General features: G+C 42.2%; 1 protein-coding gene across 1 annotated transcript in view; it reads left to right on the plus strand.

Annotated features, from left to right (window-relative positions):
* LOC126260833 (F-actin-monooxygenase Mical) overlaps positions 1-18,514 on the plus strand; it is a 556,018-nt gene that overhangs the window by 263,273 nt on the left and 274,231 nt on the right. The window lies entirely within an intron of this gene.

The raw sequence follows: 18,514 nt of genomic DNA on the forward strand, positions 1-18,514 counted from the left end.
GAGGTCGCTGATATGGAGTACCTGGCAGTGGTAGCAGCACAATGCACCTAACATGAAGAACGTATATTTTCGTGGGTTTCCAGATTCGTTTGATCACATAGTATATCATAGTTGTGGAAACATACCATCAGTAAATATCTCGATTTCTTCTCAAGTTATTAAATTTTGTATGTTTAACCAAGACACCCTGTATATCTGCCCTAGTGGTTGCAGGTACCCCATGTTAGTCATTATGACTCACACAGTGTGTTCCATATCTTTACATCAGAACCATTAAGACGCTGGCGGTTCCAAATTGTTGATTTTGAGACAGTGAATCAATGGTTCGAATGTAACCTTCCAGGAGGTACGAGGTGTTTAATGGGTAATATGTGAGAGGCACTATTTTGTAGACTTGCTTGTGTTCCTGTAACGTCGTTGGGGGCGTTGAGTTGACCAGTGTTTAAAATTCGTGACTGGATGTCAGAGATCGGGCATTAGTCGTGGCAGCAGTATGTCGCGCCCGGAGGACCGAACAAACGTAGAGAGAAGAGTTTATGTTACAAGCATCAGCCTATCTCGATGAAATGTATCGTCAGTGGACAGAAACTTAAGAAAAAGTAGATGGTTCGAGCCACAGAGACCGAACAAACGTAGAGAGAAGAGTTTATGTTACAAGCATCAGCCTATCTCGATGAAATGTATCGTCAGTGGACAGAAACTTAAGAAAAAGTAGATGGTTCGAGCCACAGAGAGCGCACCAAGGTTCTCTAAATATTATTGTTTGCAGAATAGAATTTGAGGAAGTGGTGTTGGATCATATAAGAAAAAAAATCAAGTGACATCATTCAACTTGATATTGAGATGCGCATTTTGAAGAATTCAGTGTATGATGGCAATTACATACCTATTCCAAACAACGTGTGCAAGCAATGAGGCCAAATAATTTTGAATCTAGAGTTCTGTCTGTAGATTGCACGGCGTAGTACAGCAGTGCCGAATAGTTCCCAATGTTCGCGGATGAGGTCTCTTTCAACGGTGACTGTTTTCAGCTACTACAGTAGCTATGTCAGTGAAATATTTATATTTCATTCTCGTATTACATCACCAGCAACGATCGGCTATCAACTTCACGGTTGCTAATATCCCATTTCCTAATCACGCGTTACGTCCTACTCGTTCGAGCTGTGCTGCTTTAGTTTTTGGAGACTGTACAACTTATTGCCCGTGAGAAGATGTGGTTCCAACACAACTGTACATATGCCCACTTTGATATTAACTACTGTGAACAGCAAGACAACCTCGCAGTTGGATTAGGTTGTGATATACTGTCCTATCGGCAGTGCGTTCGCATAATCTCACTCCTGTGGATTTTTCCTTATAGGATTGCACAAAGTCATTGGTGCGTGAGACCCCAGTAGAAACTGGGAAGAATGTGTTTGTTATGGCCCAACTCCCTGTACCATTACGCAACAGGCACCGGGGATATTTAAAAGAGTGCAATAAAATGTTATGTAACGTTGTAACGCTTAAATTGAGATGGCGGTCTTCACTTTTAACAGCTGCTATTTAAGTTGTTAGTAAAGAATGTAAACTCTTTTCATCAATAAAAATAACGGAAATATAAATTCGTACCTGTAGTTCCTATCTTAAAGAAGGCATTCTAGCCACAGATTTGAAAAGTTTGAAGCAAGATGTGGGTGCTCAGCGTAACCTTGATGACTGCCGACGGTTTGCTTATGTATCATAAAGTAGTTTAAAAGTGGTGTCATAATTTCGACCTTTAAGGTTTGGGTCAACATCCGCCGAGCACCAAATAATAATTTCTTGAATCACGCCACTTACTGAAGTAATCACGTTGGTACGTATCTAAAGTGACACATCAAAAACCCATGCATTTCATGAGTGATCGGCGTAATCATTAGTTAGGCTGTCCAAACACGCCTCCTGGTCTGACCTAAATTATGATTGTCATTCGATGTTTGTCTCCTATCCTCCGATCTCTTATACACAGAGAATCTCCCGTTAGTTTTACCTCTTGCTTACTTCGACCGTGTTTACAGTACCCTATACAAGATGCGTGTGAACCATAGGGTAAAATATGCACATTAGAAGTTTAGATCTTTTTTGTTTTCCCATAGTTTAAACGGTTTTTGCTTTAGAACATTCTCTTCATTAATAAATGAGTTTGTTTACTTTGCAAAGCTTACAATGGACTGTATTCCTTGAAATGCGTTCTTTCGTATTTTCATTGAGCTCTGACATCACTCGGATAGTAGCAGTTATTCGTCTCGTTGTTTGGTGATCCTTCTCAATTAAGAGTAATTAACGGCCACTCTTCCCGTCAGCTGATAGTGCCTTCTCTTGATTTATGTAGTCCGTTATAACCTTAGACACGGTGCCCATTGATAAACCGAATAACCTGGCAGTCCTTGTAATACATGCTCCAGGGGAAGCAAGTATCTACTGTTACATTAATGGCACTGTTTCGCACGACCGGCGGAAGATGTATTGCACTTTAGAATTTGAAACTCGTTGGATATGTGATGTTTAAAAGTACTGCGATGACCAGATATTATAAGTATGTTACAAAGTGCCGCGAAGATGCCACAGTTTCGTTCCTCGCTTGTTAGCCCAATTACACACGACCAGTTTTCGCAAGTTTGAGTGACGCTTTTTGACTTCCGATATGCGCCACAGTTCAGGAACTAAATAGACTCCTTCCCACACCCTCTTCCAACCGGCCCATAAAACTGGCTCCTCTTTGGAATTTTGAATTTTGTGTAGTTAGACAGGATACGGGATTCAAGGACCATTAGTAGGACACGGCTTAAGGCCTGAAATGAGACAATTTGTAAACAATTCACCGTAATTCAGATTTTAATACTTCTGCATGCTAAAAATTTACAAATTAAATTATATGGCACTAAAATATACTTAGTTAACCGAAGTATGTTCGTAAACCTTTTACTCGACGTAATCTACAAGCTTCTGAATAGTAATTGACCTGTGGAACGGGAGATGCCCGGAGGACACTTTATTTGACTTGGCGTTTGGCTGAGTTTTCCGTTACGCATTTACAACATTCGTTAGTGTTCGTTAAAATTTGCCGTGGCTCAGGAAGGAGGGAACTGTACTGTTTTCAAAATCTGTGACCGTTTACATAATGTTATTCTTTAAACTGGTGCTGCAGGTACATTGTTATTCCTTCCGAATTGATTGTTATGAATTATTTACAACAAATTTCACGAGATAATGTGCGTGCTGCGGTGCTGTAAAATATCTATATCCTTAGATAGTTCCCTTCAAGACGATCTTTAGTGTATCTTTCCTGAAAGATCTGCTCTGTTGGTAAAATCACTGTTGACATCGAGAAAACGCTTTACTCAAAAGTAGCTACAGAGCTGGGTGGTGGCATGTGAGTGATTAATGGAAGGCCACTATTGAGGAAGGCCATCTTGCAGAGGCTGACTCATCGCGCTCTCCTACAAAGACACGCCGGCTTCCGGAGTTACCAGACCGACAACAGTCCGACGTCAGCGAATGACAGTCTACTTTATTTGCCTGATCCCGAATGTCCTGAATGATTTGTATGAAAAAGTTGTATCGTGTATGCAACGTTTTAAATTTATGGGTATTATGGGTATCGTTGAAATAAATAAAGTACAGTATCGTGTCATGATAAAATTCTTTGTTTTGGCCGCTGGAAATGTATTCATAACTAAAGGTTACAATGAGTCTATTTGCTTGTTTTCAACAGTTAAGAAATAAGTGACAGAATTTCAAATGTGGCCATACCAATGGCGGATTAAAAGGGGGGCGGGGGCGGCGATCGCCCCCCTCCGAGCGTTTAAACTAAATTACAATCAAATGGTAATTTATGTAATGTGTGTCAAAGTTAAGCACACGATTTTAGTGTGTTGGTCAGTCGATTTAGTCACTTATTTCAATATTCCTCAAGCCATTTCACTTTGTGGACCGAGAGAATGTACTGCCTGTGCTAGTGACTGGTGCTCCCCCTCGTGTTCGAATTATGGGCAACAAATATTGACAGTGCTTCCCGATTTACAACAGCGGCACGATTTACTGTTACAATTTCGATCGCCATATTGTGCATTTCTTCGTTGTTTGCAGTTGTTAAAGCTACATTGTTTCTATTACGGAAACACAAAATTGTACTACTGTCAAACAGCTCCTCACATTTCGTATTTGAATGCTGCATTAACAATGAGTGGGTGTGCCAGGGAAGAGAGAGACTGCCAACCGAGGTGCCGCAGTTGTAAGACATTGGACCACGCCGACTCAAGTCCCCTTTTTTCCATCCAAACTTAGGTTTCCCCTGGTTTCCCTAGATCGCTAATGGTAAATACCGAAACACTGCCTATTTCTTCCCCCAATCCGAACTTGGGCTCCGTCCGTAATGACTCTGTGTCGTCGACAGGACCTTAAGTCCTAATCTTACTTCTTTCCATCCTTCCTCCTTTCGACAGTACTGCAGTGGCGTGCACGACACTCCTAAACTGAATGAATGTTTCCTGCATTCCTGCCCGATTATTGTAGCAGCAGTAGTAGTAGTAGTAGTAGTAGTAGTTGTTGTTGTTGTTGTTGTTGTTATTCTTAAGGTACGTTTACACTGGGATACATGTATCGCGACATGTATGAGCGACATGTCAATTTGACATGTGTCGATACATCACCTCATACAAAAATTCACGGAACTTGTATGCGGACCCTCGAGCTCATACATGTCGCGTATACATTTTGTATATCGCTTTTTGGCCATATACGCGACATGTATGAGCGACATTTGAACTCGCGCATGCGCAGTACTATCATTTCCTGTCGTCTTGTCGACTGCCGCTTATTTCGACGATTAGCGCATGCGTAGCACCAGGCTCTTTGGCGGCTGTTTGAGTTTTGAAGGTGCCGACTGTCGTTTCGACGTTTAATGTATCTGCATAGAATATCAAAAAGGGCCATATGCAACATTATTCTTCGTGTTTGCGAGGCCATTGTGCAAGTTTTATCCCAAGAAGTGAAGGTAAAAGTTATATATATATATATATATATATATATATATATATATATATATATATATATATATATATATTTGTCGCGCGATTGCTTATGCCAACATCTCACACACGATATATATATATCAGAGTATGTAATACATTATATAATTTTTTCATGCATCTGGCACGTATATCAATGTTTTGCTATTATTCCGGCGGCCTCGCGTGGTAATGTTGACAACGGATGCCGACAATCGTGTGTGAGATGTTGGCATAAGCAATCGCGCGACAATGCAAATGTTTTATCATGAAATCTTCGTTTTACGAGGAATCCCCAGTGGCTAAAAATCGGAGTGTTACTGCCAACTGATGCTCTGGTGGAATCGCTTCCCGAAAGTTTGTGTTGGTTTTGGACACAAGAGGAGCCACAAACCGCGGAAATCCTCCATACTCATCCTAACATAATTTCTAAAATATGCGCCATCCTCTAGCGTTAATTCGCGAGAAACTCTCTGTGCCACCGTCTACGCTTCCTCCGCCTTTTCTTCCTATCATCTTCCAAAAGAGCAAGTGTATCAGCACATAAAAATGTCAAATCTTCCAAATCGTCGTCGGAATCTATCGCACAGTGATACATATCAACCAGTGTAAACGCACGCTCATACATTTATGAGGTTGATACTTGTCAACTCATACAAGTCGCGATACATGTCGCAAAGTCGCATATACATGTATCTCATACATGTGCCAATACAAATCGCGGTGTAAACGCACCTTTATTGGAACCTTCAGTCCAAAGACTTGGTTTAAGGGAGCTCACCACACTACTGTTTCCCGTGAAAATCTCTTCACCTCATCTTTGTCACCCTACACAAGTTTGAACTTGCTTACTGTATTCAGACTTTGATTCCTCTCGATAATTTTCGCTATTCCTCCGCCCACTCCCCCTCCCCCGCCCTCCCTTTCTTATTCCAGGTACTTCCTCCTATAATCGAGCAACTATCTTTGGTACTTTCAGGATGCGTTCTACCAACCTATCCCTTCCTTTAATCTAGTGATGCCATAAAGCTATTTTCTCTTCATTTCAGTGGAGTACCTCTTCGTCAGTTGTCCAAAGTACACATCTGATCTTCAGCCTTTACCTGTCACGACACATTACTGAAGATTCTGCTCTCTTCTTGTGATCTCTCAGGTCTCGTCGACTTGATTGATTAATGATGTGCTTCCAATTGTTCATCCCAATGCACATGACAGCACAGATCGCAGTACTTGAAGAAGACATCAGAGTCTATTGTCGAAATATTGTGCGTAAAATGAAAATAACGCTGAGAAGCACGCCATTACACTCTTCTTGTTTGTATTCTGGTACAAGATTCTGTAAATCATCCCAGGGTCGCTGCGATGTCCAGTTGCCTTGTCCTTCCATGTCAGATATCAGAAATTGGTTGTCTTTGGTGGTATCTTCGTTAGTTGTGCGTTAGAAGTCTAGCGTCAACAAAAAGAAACGAAGGAAGGGGATGGACTAGCTACGGTGAACGATACCGAGCGAGGTGTCGATTAATTCGAATGCGTGGTCAGTTCCTGTATCAATGGCATGGCACACTTCATTCGCCAATCCTGAGAGTGCGCCACGGCTGTAATGACGATATCGCCGACACCACGTGACGTTGAATGCTACGAGAGGCGTTCAGTAAGTAATGCAACACTTTTTTTTTCTCGGCTAACTTCGGTTGAAAAAATGCGTAATTTGTTATGAGACATTGTGGAATCCTCTCCTTCGGCCCCCATAGTTTCATGAGGTTCCGATTGGTAGCGGCGCTATACGTAGCCTTCAAAACGGCATCTTTAACGGGTTTGCGTTACAAACAGAGAGCTGTCACTGAGTGTCTTTCGACGGAAAACCAGAGCATCGGAGATGTTCTTAGGCGTTTGCAGAATGTCTACGGGGATTTCGCAGTGAACAACAGCACGGGGAGTCGTTGGGCGAGAAGTTTGTCTTCGTATCAATGTCCCCGGTGCCGGGCAGCCGCACACAGCTGTGACTCCGGCAATGTTGGAACGCCCGGACACTCTCATTCGAGTTGATCGACGGATCACAATCAGACACCCCACTGCACGACTGGACGTCTTTGGTGGTAGTGCTGACACGCTCGTCCGCCAGATGGAGTACTCGAAGGTGAGAACCCGCTGGGTTCCTCGCTGCCGAACAGAAGACCATAAATAGCAACGAAGGACCATCTGTGCGGAATTGCTTGCGGGTTACGAGTCTGTTCGTGACAATTTTTTGTCGAAAAATCGTCACAGGCGATGAAACATGGGTTCATCACTTCGAACCGGAAACCAAACATCAGTCCATGGCGCCACACCGCCTCTGCTCCGAAGAAAATGTTCAGAACCGCGCCCTCAGCCGGTAGCGTCATGGCGACGGTCTTCTGGGACTCTGAAGGGTTATTCTGTTTGATGTCCTTCCTCGTAGTGCAACGATCAACTCTGAAGTGTATTGTGCTACTGACAGGAAATTGAAGAAACTACTTCAGCGTGTTCGTTGCCACAAAAATGCAAACAAATTTCTTCTTCTCGATGAGAACACAAGGCCTCACGGAAGTCTCCTCATCCAATAGCAGCTCAGAAAACATCTTTGGACTGTTCTTCCTCATCAGCTCACCTACAGATCGGATCTCGCACCTTCCGACTTTCATCTGTGTGACTCAAAAAAATGTGTTGCGTTACTTATTGAACGCTCCTCGTAATCTCTCTTTTTGTGTTACACGACCATATGCAGCGAATTGCACGTGATAATTTTTTATTACAGGTACGTGTAATCTCACATTTTTGTCGTTTAAGCGTAAAAAAGTATACTCAATTTGCTGTAGTGACTGCTTTGCTAGCATTTCTTTTCTCGATGGCAAGTATTTCACAATTTCGTACGACCATTCTAAATTCACTGCTGAGATTCCTTGAGGCCAGTAATTCTAGTATCTAATGCAGATAATTTATTACAAGGAATAAGACGAATCAATTTCCTGTAGTTTCCGAAGTGTAGCGCAACTGCAGGAAACTGACAAAAAAATTTGCGGAACTTCATACCGCAACGATCATGTGGAACGAGTCCATAGATGAATTTGCGAATCTAATTTCCGTGTATATTTGTCTGTCACTTATTAAATTTTATTGTGGGTTAAAGTAAAATTGCAATTACGTAAGTGGTCAGCATGCAGACATGTTTTCACAAAGAAAATGTATCTTATTTGTTATCCCACGGCCACATCATAGCGAATTACCACTAATATGATTCATGGAACATGCAAATAACTAGCGCTCAGAATTATGTACCTACGGCACTTTCGACAGACAAGGGACCGAGAACTGCCAGAGTAAACAGTTCTGCGCATATAGCTTACGTAATCCCTTAGAGTTGTCGAGAAAACAGCGAAAATTGAATTTTGAGGACACAACGTCGCTTCTATGCAAAGATGCACCTTGCTTCATTTTCCTACGACTGCTAACCATAAGGCAATTTTTGTAAAGCGCGTTTTAGGTATTTGCACTTGATGCAATGTTGCCACCGAAGTAATCGCTACATTGTCAAGCAAAGTACAATTGGATCTTGAAGTCGGAGGAAGTAACCTTTTGCGGGTTGTGCTAATGACGTGGAACGTGACGCCGAAACGATAACGCTCGTCAAATATGACAGCGAATGAAGACATTTTGTAGATACTGAGTGGTAGTTACACAGTGCTGCATTGTCTACGTATGGGACAAGACGTGCATCAGATAAAATCAGTACTGTTGAGAATCTGTGGCAGATTAGAAATATTTGCTTGAAATTCTGAAGTTAACAGGGATAAAATGCAGAGTACACAGAAAGCAGACTGCAGTTATAAATGTCGAAGAACGTGAAACGGAAAGAGCAGTTAGAAGGAAGTGAGGCAGGATTGTAGCCTGTGCCCGATGATATTCTATCGGTACGTTCAGCAAGCTGTGGAGGAATCCAGGGAAAAAATTGGAAAGGCAATTAAAGTTCAGGGAGAAGAATTGCTGATGACACTGCAATTTTGCCAGATACGGCAAGAGACTTGCAAGAACAGTTAAACGGAAGGGATAGCGTCCTAAATACGAGTTGTAAGATGAACAACAACACAAATAAAATAATGGTAAGGGAATGTAGTTCAGTTAAATCACACGATGCTGAGGGAATTAATTAGGAAGTGAGACACTAAAAGTAGTACATAGAGTTATGCTGTTTGCTGATGACGGGCGAAGTGGGGAGGATATAAAATAAAGTGTGGCCTGGCACGTAAGTGAAACGTGGACGATAAACAATTAAGAGGAGGAGGGGAGGCTAGAAGCTGTTGAAATGTGTTTGTGACGGCTTGCCTATCGGAAGGTGAATTATGTCTGTCTGACTTCGTACCTTCCCGATCCTGGACGCGGAAAGAATGTTAAGACTGGTCCAGGTGCGATCGCTAGCAGTAGGGGCCTAAAATAAACCCCAGTGAATGCGCCTTGACTAATCATAATAATGTCCCGGCTAAACCGTTCTGCATCAGACTCCGTGAACAGTTGGATCCTACATGCGAATCATATAAATCTCAATTCTCGAAGAATAATTATTAAGTCCAAAGAGTAAGTATCTTACACAGATTGTGGTTACTTTTAAATAAAATCGCACAGTTCTGATTCAAAACACAGTCACTTCAAGCTAAGAGGAAAATCAATAAACTGTTGTAACTCACGTTCAATATATTGTCCATGACACAATACAAGTAGAGTGTCTCGAATGTCAATGGCTATCTTTTAAGTAATTCAAGTACTTCAATTCAGATATCACAAATATCAGTTGAATCAAAACTGGTCTGCCGCAGAATCGCAGAATGACCGATTCACATAAGTCTATCAAGAATACAATACAACGATTTTATGTAGTACATAAATACTGGGGTGTTTTTTTTCTGCATTGAAAATACGATGTGTTTTTCGCAGTGTCTCTAATATGCTCGTCGATCGTGTCACTGCACACGTCAGTTCTGAGCACACAGTGAGCACGTAAAGATGCCTATAACAATAGAACCTCCTGCCAAGTGTGAAGTGCGTGCTATCATTTGAATTCTTCGTGCTGAGAGGTTCCGCCTGCTTTCATGCATCCCACATAACGTAACTGTCATGCCTGACAGTAAAGTGCGTCAGTGGTGTGGGAACTTTTGCAGCATTATGTAGGGGGTCAAGGAAGGAAGCGAGTATCAGCCGATGATATTATTCAGCGAATGGATCAGGCGATTCGAGAAAATCTCCTGCAGAGGGCAGTTCAGAACAAGCGAAGAGGAATGTTATCAGGCATTGACCATCTGCATGTCAATGCTCGGCCGGACACTGCAGCTGCAACAAAGACGCCCCTGCTGCGTTTTCGATGAGAAGTGTTGGGTCACCCACCATACAGGATTCAGCTTATTTTGATTTTCATCTCTTCTGATCACATTTTTAATCGCTGGCTATGAGGACAGAATTTTGAGACAAATAACGAGCTGCAGACCAGAGTAGAGAATTGGTGGAAAGCACAGACGGCTGCCTTTCGTGACGAGCGTGTCGGAAAGACACGCTAAGACATATGTCTAAATCGGAACGGCAACTCTGTCGAGAAGTATATGGAAGGTGTAGTTAAATGTTGTAAATAAAATATTTTTGATTATTGCTATGGTTGCCATTTAGCACCGATCGGAGCTTACAGACAATAAACCTCGTTTTTCGTTAAGTAACTGTGGCGTCCTGACGTCCTTTGGTAGCCGATATTGTCGCCCTGCTGTCGTTACTCACACCGCTGGGTGCCGGGTAATTTTATCTTCCCCAGCACCTACGGATACTGCTAGGCTCGTTACAATAAACAGCTTTCTGCGACAGATTTTTACCAACAGTAGCACAAATATATCCACCTACTTGTAGTTTGCCCGACCGCTCAGCAGTATTCATCGGGAAAATCCCCCGTCTTTACGATGTACTCGTGGCTCAGGATAACGTATTTGCAGTTTTTATAGGCGAAACGTCACATGGCGCAACAGAATAATGTTGAAATAGATGGAACAACTAATGAGAAGGCTCTGTATCGAATTTGGGGGGGGGGGGGATAACTTATTCCATAACTTTGCTAAAGGATGGGATTGGTTGATAGAGCACAAGCGGACGTATCAAGGAATTGTCAGTTTGATATTGGGTAGAAGGGTGGCGGGTAGAAATTTTAGAGGGAGACAAAGGCGAGAATACAGTAAGGAGACTAAAATGAATGTGAGTTTCAGTAGCTATTCAGACGTTGAAGGGACTAGCACGGTATGGACTAGCTGGGAGAGCTTTATCAAACCAGTATTGGAACTGAAAACCACAACAACCTGGAGCGAGGCACGAACCGGGAAGTAGGGAAGACATATTTTACCCCTTATAAATCGGCTACAGATGCAAATATAAAAGTACTGCCCGTGAAATAATAGAGAAGATAATAAAAAATAGGAAGGGTGCAATGGCCGACGCTTGATCGTTATTGGATGGGCGAGGTGGGAGCGGAGGCGGCAAGTCCGCCCAGCACGTTACGGCAAGTCGAAAAACAGAGTTAGAGAGGGAGAGATAATACACACGTGCGTATGATAAACCCCTTCTCTCTAAAATTTCTCTCCTTCACACCTCCTCTGTGTTACCACAGATGACGTGTCGCTGATCTCATTTCTACTAAGGCTGCGGTACACCCGAGATGCCTATTTGCTTCCATCGCCCTGAGTGGAATGCTTAAGTTCTAATAAATGTACACCAACCTGCAGTCTTCTGTAGTTGTTGTCCCCGGCGCACAAAACAGCGCGTAGGGTCGTGAATCCGTTATCTTGAGGCTGTAAGAAACTCTTAGTGAGGAATTGATGTAATGTGAATAATTAAATTTCCAACAAGTTTGTTTATGTGGAATGCCACTCGCTTTTTACTGGCAAAAGGAGAAACTGCACCATAACATTCCACGTTAGTCACAAATAATTTACGTTCTTCAACAAAATAATGAATTGCGTATTTCCATAATTACTGTCACATTGTTCTCAACTACAAATCCAAATAACCAGAAACTGCAAATAAAGCCTCACGGCAAACATCATCTCTATCCTCCGAGACTGCCGACCAGCTCTCACATTTACAAACTAGATGTTGAAAATTAAGTCTTAACTGATACCCCCGGCATACAATCTCCGACACTGCCTAACCAGCTCTGATCTTACAGCCGAACCATTTCGCCCGCCATCCAAGTTAGGCGCGATCCGAAGATCACTGAAGTTCTGCGTCTGCATTTCATTTAGCAGTTGTTTTTTATTCTGATGGTTATTAATACTTGTGAAATAATGGAATGATAAAACGCTATTGAAAGATGCTTTAATTTGAACTGCAAGTAAATATGCTGTTTGGGTTTGTCTAAAATTAATAACAGAAGATTATCATTTTGGCGCGCAACTTCCGAACGCAGCGGCCAATCGCGGAGAAGGACTACAATTTAGGCGGTCTTTCTCACGATACGCGTACCGATCAAACGATCTGTCTTCGGTACCTCACACAAGATTACCTCATCTTGTCACTTCTGCTCTAACAAGGGGGCCCTCCATAGAAATCACGGATTTTGATGCACTTAAGATATGTTGTAGAGGCACTTACTCTGAGTACCTGCCCCCCCCCCCCACTTTTTTTTGTTTTTTTTTTGCCGAGGGCCTTGGTTTTTGAAAAAATCGATTTTGAAGTTCATTGCGCGCTTTGTATACCCGTAACATTACATATATCCCAAGCAAGTCATCGTAGCGCAGCGGTAAAAGTTCACGGCTGCCGCGCTGGAGGTACCTTGTTCGAATCCTGCTCGTGTACTTCTTTTTTCAAAATCGACCGAATTTTTCAATTTTATTTCAAAGAATATCAACAAACAGTGTAAGGTGTGCGAAATTATAACGATATATTTAGTTATTAATTTTTTCAAATATTCATTCAGTTTGTGGTTCGCAATTGGAGTTCCGAATGTTCGTACAATGGTCGCTTCTCTTATTAGCAGAAATCGATCTCCGCCCATTATCGTCCCCTCTCCCGTGAATAACGTCAGCCGTAACGGGAACCCCGGCTCCTAGTTGCGGCCAATGAGGATGCGAGTTGCATTCTTTTACGTTCGCATCTAACTACAGCGTCAGTTGTTCGCAAAGCGTCTCTAGTGCCGTGTGTTAGAAGAATTCTTGAAATGGAAGTACCTGTTTCTGCAGTAGTGCAGCCAGAAGAAGATCCGCAACCTTACACTGTTTTCTGATATTCTTTGAAATAAAATAGAGAAATTCAATCGATTTTGAAAAAAAAAGTACACGAGCAGGATTCGAACACGGTAACTCCAGCGCCGTAGCCGTGAACCTTTACCGCTGCGCTTCGCTAACTTGCTCGGTACATATATAATGTTACGGGTATACAAAGCGCGCAAGGAGTTTCAAAATCGATTTTCTCAAAAGCTAAGGCGCGTTGGTACGAAGTCGGATAGCCAGGCACACAGGCTAAGTGCCTCTACAACATATTTGAAGCGCATCAAAATCTGCGATTTACAGTATGGAGGGTCCCCTTGTAAGATGAGCTTCTTGTACCTGAATGTGATGGCTGCAAAGCCAGAAATATTGCAACACAAGCTACCGCGGCGAGAGGGGCAGTATACGGGGTAGAAACCCGCCTCCATTAAGTCGTCTTCATACTGGAAGACGCAGCTAACATTGACGTGGACGCGGACGGAACATCTGATCCCACCAGAGACAGCGCTATCGGCGTACAGGAAGAGCTGGCTAACGTGATTTGCGCTCTCCAGCCGTCGTTGTCGGCATCATTTTGTTCGCAAACCACACAGTTTGTTTCCGAAATTAGACGCGGGGGGAAGTCACGACGAAAATTCTGGATCTCGTCGATGGCTTGAACAGCGAATTACTGATAGAAGAACACCACATAATGCTGTACAACGATCTGAGATACATACTACTATACTAGTAGAACTTATTCGTTAACTCAATTAATTGTCATCCCATTTTAGATATTAATTGAATATAGTTGAGGTACAGTGTCAAATGTAAGTCTGCACATGCACCAACTATCTGAAATAATGTACTTCATCACACAGGTTTCAAGTTCGAGATTCGTTTCGTAATTTCATTCGAATGGAAGAGGAAATTTTTTTGAAACTGCTCACCATCATTGAAAAAGATGTTTACTAGCAAGATACAAACTTGAGCCAGTCCATAAACCCAGAAATAAGAGTATATACATTCCAGTCGCTGGTCTTTGCAACAAGAATTGAACCAGATACATTATTTATAATAAATACCATTGACTTTTGAGGGAATACTTCCATAAGATGAATAAGAAAAAACCAGAATCTTTTAGAAAACGAAAGATGAAAAAAAAATTGAGGAGGTGGGCGCGAACGTGCTACTTTTTTCTTCGCAGTTCAAAAGTCACGCCGCTAACAGATGCGTTACTAACTTCGACATAACAACTGTGGCATACGCTGTCTGAAGATTGAATCTATACCTATCGTTATTTGATATGTAATATGAAAACTGTACCAAATGACGCTCGTTTGGTAGATCGTCATTGAGCTGTGGCGTTGAAAAGATGTACTTTCGTAACACACAAGTTGTAATATGTACTAAAAATATACGTAAACTGCAGGAAGCCTTTACCTAAGATATGTAGTCTCCTGTCATTTTACTATAACAAATCATAGATAAAACGACCCGTTTTCGAGAGACCCTCAATTTGCCGATGCTTTGAAACATCTTATATTCGTACCATGTATTCTAGGAGAAAGAAAATCCACCAAGTACGATGTTTAACGCCATGGTGTGTGGCGGCTCCTATGTTCTACTTGTAACGTAAAATGTCGCATGTCATTGGCCACGTCCTCTCCACGAGGCAAAAATCTAACATGCCAGATTCTTTATTTAACGCTCCGTATTGCAGCAGAACGTGGAATTCCACGGTATGACGTCATTAGATCCTTGTCCACGCGCGTTGTGACGTCCCGTGTGAGGACAGCTTTACATAATAAATCTGCCCTCGCGTGTTCCTTTAACGTCCTCGACGTACCAGGAGCTCCTTCATTACTTACTCGAGAATAAAGAGTCCGAGTAAAACACAGTGAAACGAAGCATTATGTTCAGTATGGTATTACAGTACTGCTGCACACACTGTCAGCGCTGAAGAATTTGGCAGAAGGTATTCACTTTTTGAGTTGTTTGAGGAGTGTTAGTGACATCGGTGCGGCTTGGATGAAAAACAATGCGAAATTTAAAATTCGCTATCGACAGGAAAGCGTGTTGGACCTCAGTAGTTCATGTTGTACATTAATGACCGGACAAATAATAATACTGGTAACGTCAAACATCTTGCATATGATGCAGTTATTTGTAATGAAGTACTGCTTGAAAAAGAAAAACTGCACAAATATTCAAACAGATGATGATATGATTTTTAAATGTTTGCAAAGATCAGCAACTTGTATTAAATGTTCAGGAATATAAAACTAAACACTTGAAAACGGAGAAACGTATTGTTTTATATTTACGATATCATTCAGTCACAATTGCAATCAGGCAACTCATACAAATACCAGGGAGTAGCAATTCATAGGGATATACTATCAAATAGTCACAAATGTTCAGCCGTAGATAGTTCAGCTAGCAGACTTCGGTCTTTTGGGAGAATGCTGGGAATATGCAGTGTGTCTACAAAGAAGTTTGCTTACGAAACACTCTTGCGACTCATCGTAAAATATTACTCAGATACGTGTGATCTGTACCAAATCGAAGCAACTGGAGATATTGAACGTTTACAAAGAAGGACAACGCTAGTGGTCACAGGTTTGTGTGATCCAAGGAAGATCGACACAGAGATGCTTGAAAAACTTGAACTGACAAAGGCCTGAAACTGGACGCGAAGTATTACGCAAAAGCCTTCTTGCAAAGTTTGAACAGCCGATATTAAATGAGGAATCTAGGAATATGTCAAAGATCAGACTAATGACAGTGGGCGCAGAAATGTTTGAACATTGATTACTTCCCCTTTTCATAGGCGAATTGCACGAGAGGGCGCAGAAATTTTTGAACATTGATTACTTCCCCTTTTCATATGCGAATTGCACGGGAAGAAGACTAACAAGGGGTTCAATAAAAATTGCTCTCTACCACAATTTCACATGTTATTTGTGGAATACTGACTTAGGTGCAGAGTAGAAAGATTCTTGGGTATACGAGGTTATTGGGAAAGGACATTCGTATGTAAATTGGTACACGGGTAGTTTTTGTCTTTCCGTATCAGCCTGAGGGAAAAAATATGGAACTGAACGTTAGGGGAGATACAGCCTTTAGTATATTACCACAGATGGTAGGAGATATTGTGGGGACGGAATAAATTATGTGCGTATGTGCCTCAATGCGTCATGAGCGAAAGTTTTGAGAAGATCGATGTTTATTATTTATAGAGATCGGAAGTCCCGATCATGCATGCGTATAAGCCTCTTCCTCTTGCCACCGGGAGGCTACAGCAGGTTGACTGCCGTGTCGTCGTGGACTTTCTCCTACGGTCCATTCAGCAATCAAGTCGCTGCGGCAACCTTGAGAGCTGACTCACCGCTCACCTGCTGCCGGCCTGCTGTTCTTTCTCTCTAGTGACTCCAACAAGAGTTACTGCTTACTGGCCGCTGTCATTCTACGCGCTTCTTCTAAGTCACCATGAAAGTTGTTCTATCTTTGTGAATTGAAACCGCTTGCACATCCACACAACCACTGGTTGTTCATCATCATCATCATCATCATCATCATCATCTTCTTCTTCTTCTTCTTCTTCTTGTATTAGTCGACGGAACTAAACGACCAGAGTGGCTGCATCGTCGTGTTTGATAGCATTTTGACAAATGGTAAGAGTTCTGGCGCTTTAATCATCTAGCAACAGTCAAACGTTGATGTGCATTTTTATATTTTTTTTAATAACCTTTAGTACAAATATGTTTTGCAGCCATTATTTCGTTCCTGACGAGTTGTAATCCTAAAGTTTGACATCTCGGAAAAAATAAGATAAATAATTAATGTTTTGTTTGAAACTTCCCGGCAGTTTGAAAGTGTATGCCGGCGCGGGACTCGTGCCTGGGGTGTCTGCCTTTCGCGTGCAAGTGCTCAACCCCTTCCCTCCCCACCCCCGCACATGTTTAATTCCGCCAGTACCTCTCTCCGCCGTGCACACTTCATAGAAGTTCTCTTCTCGATAGGTACTCGCCCACGAATGGCAAAAGTCCCGGTTCGAGTCGCGGTCCGGAACAGTTTTAATCCGTCCGGAAACTTCAAATCAGTGTACATGCCGCTGTAAAATTAAAATTCATAGTGGAATTTTTTATTTGTTTGCTGGTACAAGACTACAGTCCTGGCGTGCGTTGAAATTCCTGCACTACAGTCCTACCTAGTCCGTCACTAGAGGCACCAGATCAAAACGGCATTGCCCGTTGGTAAAGTTAATATGGGCTGCACCTTTTTATTTTGGAACTTCTGGTCTCAGTGTGTAAAAGTACTGCAGACATGTACCATCAAACAAACAAAAAATTAATTACGTAACTTTACTTTTTCGAAGTGCTTATTAAAGCTTGAAATATCTCTATTATGCGGACAGTATATCGTGGCAGTCGACCGCGAGCGTTAACAAACGAGAACATGGACTGTCTCAAGGAAGAAGAGCGATGCGGAGGAATAAGCCCCTCCTCTACTTTGCAGTGCTGCCATCCTACGTCCGCGTTCTGTGCCACCACGAAAGCAGGAGTGACATAACGGTCACAGGGATTGTTGATTCCTTTTGTTATGGTGAGAATCGCATTCGAAAACCTTTTATGCACCGGGGTTAATTTCTTCACTCATTTCAGAATAAGAAAAAGAAAAAAAGCAATCTAAAACACAAAGCAAACTGAAGAACACAAAGCATTTGGTAGTAGCTAAAGGGCAATAGTTTGCTGCGGTTGGCAGTGGTAGTTCCGGTCCGACCTCTACTGGTATCTTACGCAACCATAGTTCAAAACACTGCCCACCTAAAACTGCCAAAATGTAGTCTCGCATAATAGTAACACGTTTGATCATAGCAACACATCACGGTAACTTGCAACATATATATTTCTTTTATATCGTTGAAAAGCTTGTGACACAGAGAATAGTGTAAATAGGCTTTTCTTTTCTGAGGTAAAAATGCTATGTAATCCTTTGGTTATGTCATTTTAGATACTCAGTAAAAAGTCGATATGGCCCTGTCATCCCACAGACAATCCACGGGACGGTACAGACGCTCTCCGTGGGAGCAGACACTCAATTATACACTCCTGGAAATTGAAATAAGAACACCGTGAATTCATTGTCCCAGGAAGGGGAAACTTTACTGACACATTCCTGGGGTCAGATACATCACATGATCACACTGACAGAACCACAGGCACATAGACACAGGCAACAGAGCATGCACAATGT

Source organism: Schistocerca nitens, chromosome 5, assembly GCF_023898315.1.
Source record: "Schistocerca nitens isolate TAMUIC-IGC-003100 chromosome 5, iqSchNite1.1, whole genome shotgun sequence".
Taxonomy (NCBI): domain Eukaryota; kingdom Metazoa; phylum Arthropoda; class Insecta; order Orthoptera; family Acrididae; genus Schistocerca; species Schistocerca nitens.